Source organism: Amborella trichopoda, chromosome 12 (genome assembly GCF_054954075.1).
Source record: "Amborella trichopoda isolate Santa Cruz 75 chromosome 12, AtrichopodaSantaCruz75HAP2 v2.0, whole genome shotgun sequence".
In the NCBI taxonomy this organism is placed as follows: Eukaryota; Viridiplantae; Streptophyta; class Magnoliopsida; order Amborellales; family Amborellaceae; genus Amborella; species Amborella trichopoda.
In genome coordinates, this window is record NC_142347.1 from 29,627,578 (window position 1) to 29,631,745 (window position 4,168).

Here is a 4,168-nt window from a genome sequence, read left to right on the forward strand (position 1 = left end):
AATGAAGGGAAAAATCCGACATTTTTTATGGAGCAGTCTGACATATTTAGGGGGCCGTTCGGCATTTATGTCACTGGAACTGCTCCAGTCCGACATTCTGAGGGGTAGTCCGACAGTTAGGAAGCCAGTCCGGCATTCGTATACTGCGGTCCGACGATTAGGAAGGGAATCTAGTGTTTGCATGGGGCACTCTGGCGTTTCATTTCACTGGAACTACCCCGTTCCGGCGTTCTGAGGGGCAGTCCGACACTTTGGGAGGTCAGTCCGACATGTTTAAGGGCCAGTCCGGCATTTATGTCATTGGAACTGCCCATGTCCGGTATTCTACGGGCAGTTCGGCACTTTGGTAGTTAAGTCCGGCATGTTTAAGGGGAAGTCTGGCGTTTATGTCACTGAATTGCCTCGGTCCAGCGTTCTGCGGGGCAGTCTCGCGGTTAGGCATGCCAGTCTGACATTCGTATATTTCGGTCCGGCGTTGAGGAAGGCAATCAGGCATTTTCATGGGGTAGTCCGGTGTTCAGTTCATTGGAACTGCCACGGTCCGGCGTTCTGAGGGGTAGTCCGACACTTTGGGAGGTCAGTCCGACATTCTAAGGGGCAGTCCGGTGGTTAGGGAGGCTAGCCCGACGTTCGTTTATTGCGGTCAGGGGATTTTTGCTGTTGGAAGGACGTTTCGGCGTTTTATAAATTTGTTCCGATATATTCATTTTATTGGATCCGAAAATGATTTTTTAAAATACAAGAAGGGTATTTTCGTAAAAAAAAAGTTCACCTTTTGTATTGGGGGATATTTGTTAGGAAACATAGCTATGGAGAAAAAGTTGTTAGAAAAGCTTGTTAGGAAACAAGTTTTGGAGAAAAAGTTGTTAGAAAAGCTTAGGTGGGGGTAAGCTGAGTGAATAATTGTTTTTTGTAAGGGGGGGGGGGGGGGGGGGGGGGGGGGGGGGGGATGCAATTTTCCCTAAAAACAAATAATGTATCTTGTAGGTGATGTCACACACCATATCTGTAATGTCGTTGTCCACTATTGTTAATAAACGCTTTTGTTTCTATTAGGAATTTCTAGTTTACCCTTGACTAATTACTTAAAATACACCTAAACAAAAAGTTACTATACTGTGTCTAAAAATGTTGAGCACTTTAAGGGTCTACACTACAAGTGGTGTAACCTAATAAAACCCTTTTTGAAAAATCAGTAACTCCCGTAAATGAAATAAGTTAAGTACGATATGTCATGTTGTGCTCCTGCTTATGCTCAGTCAAGTGGCTAAGGAACAAGGAAGCTTCTCCACTGTAGAGCTTCCTCATCCCAGCAAAAAAATATATGTGCTACCACTCAATGGCTTTCGTGCTAGCGTGCTCTTCTGTTGCTTGGTTCTCGCTATGCTCCACGTGCCAACCCCTTAGGCCAATTGAAGCTATCGAGACCAAAGCTTACCTAATGGCAACCTTTAAATCTCATTTCGAAAATGAAAGTTGAATCTCAAGAGAATTAGCTCAAAGGGACATGAGAAACCAAAATGAGAACTCAGTTTTATTGATTGCATTGCACCCATAACTATAGTATGTGCAAATTTTGATGATATTTGATATAAGATTATGTGACTATGTAATATTCGAGGACTTTGTTTTCATGGTTGTCACAACTAGATCGGTGGATACTTGGACCTTTGACTCAAAATTGTGATACGACTATATTAGAACAATGAGGTTAAGTAGAGTATTACATAGCCACTAACCCTTAAAAGGGTTTAAAATAATGTTTATTTGAGTTAAATTAGATTTTCTAAAGAGAACCGATAAAGGGATTAAAAAGACTTTTTCCCCAAAGTCATTTCAAAATATTTTGTGAATATAACCTTGTTGAGTGAGAGAAAATTGATGAATCGTCGTCATCATCATCCTCCAAGCTTTACCCAATTAGTTGGGATCAGCTGCATAATCCTAATCCTCTATTCTTCTCTATCAAGAGCTATACCCTCAGGTTTATGACTAGGTCTCAAATGAGAATTCTTTATCTCAACCAAATTTTGCATAAGAGGAGCTAGAAGAGGCAATATATATAGGGCAGTGATTTCATGTAACGGTGGTATATTAATATAATGCAACAACTTTAAAAAACTATGTGAGGGCCATTTGTTTGATCCAAATTTTAAAATATACCCTTTTTTCATTCTAATGAACAATTACAAAAAAGAAAAATTTGAAAACGCAATCTAGAAAATATTTTTTTAGCACAATTAAATAGATCGTCTATTTTGGTGAGATGCTTAGATTTAGGCCTTAGAATGATCTTTTTTCTTTTCAAAATTTTTAGATAATTTTATTATCATAGGTTAACAATATTAAAAAAAGAAAAAAAATGATTTGAATTTCATAAAGGCCTAGATCTTGCAATTCATCAAATGAATGGTCTAGATTTATTGTTGGAGGGGACTCATTTTGACTATTTATAGGGGTGCAAATTATTATTAGTATTATTAGATTGATTATTGAGATGAAGAGAGTGTGCGTGCAAAATTTGGATTTTACAAATACCACAAACATGGTTTTCTAGAAGTGTGGTTATATTGTACTATGATACATACAAGAAATCATTGCCAATATATATATATATATATATATATATATATATATATATATATATATATATATATATATATATATATATATGGAAGCATCTACAAAACGCCTATAGGTGAAGTTCTACAGTACTTCTCCTACGCCTCATCATCGTTCAAAGTTCATCACACATTTACAGTTGTCTTGTAATATTTAAATTTTTTATAATTATTGTTTAATCAGATTAATCTAAAATTAGGGACGTGTGTACATATGACCAAGTCGCACCAAAATAAAATATTTAAAAAATAATAGTTATAAAATAAAATGATAAAATTACCGCTGAAACTTTATAGGGGCATTTTGCATAAATTTTATCATTCAAATTATTTGTTTTATATTTCATTCATGTGTATCTCACTAAGATGCACACACCTACAAAATTTCAGATCATTATGAATTGTAAAAAAAATTAAAATTCAAATACTAGCAGACATCCGTGACCGTGTGATAAACTTAGAATTGTGATAAAACTATAGGTGAACTTCACCTATAGGCGTTTTGTAGTGTTTATATATATATATATATATAGTAGTTGATTTCATGTAACAGTTGTATAGTAATTTAAAGAAGCCATACTTTTCGAAAACTATGCTTGTAGCATCTTTATGACCCAAAAAATTGCACATACCTGCTCTTCATCCCAATAGTCAATTTTTTAAAAAATATAATTCAATTTGCATCGTAGATATGGCTAGAATGAGTCCCCTCCAATAATGAATCTAGACCATTCATTTGGTGAGTTTTAAGATCCAAGCATTTATGAAGTCAAAACCATTTTTGTATTTTCAACATTGTTCATCTAATGATAACAAAGATAATCTAAAAATTTTGAAAGGGGAAAAATTCCTTATGGGGCCTAGATCTAAGCATCTTAACAAAATGGACAGCTTATGTTAATTAGAATAAAAAATATTTTCTAGGGTCTTTTCCAATTTTATTTTTTTCTGATTATTCATTGAAATAAAAGGAGTGCATATTTAAAAATTGGGGTCAAACTGATAGTACAAACATAGTATTTGAAGTTTGATTCATTATATTACTATACAATCGTTGCATAAAATCATGATATATATATATATATATATGGTTATGTTAGGGTGCTCACACTATGAAATAATTTATCGTTGTCCTCAAAAAATATTGGATACTGCTATACCTTATTTTGTACAAGGGGCATATTTTATTAATAAAGGTATTTTTGGACATTAGTATAGGTGTGACATCATTCGCATAGGGTATGACATCATCCACATGGAGCATACTAATAGCATTCACACCTCATGTAGATGAGGTCACATCCCTCCTAATGACAAAAAATATTCTTACTAAAGAAAAGTTCCATGTACAAAACTAGAACATATAGGTGTCCAAATTTTATTGAGTAAAATGATAAATTACTTCATAGTGTATAACACCATAAAGGTGTTTAAGGCCTCTTCATTTTTTAAATTCATCTCTTATAAACCTATGTGTATTCCTCTTACCATTTTATAGGATCATGTCAAGGAAAAAGTTTATATAAGGACGCAACCTTATAATATAG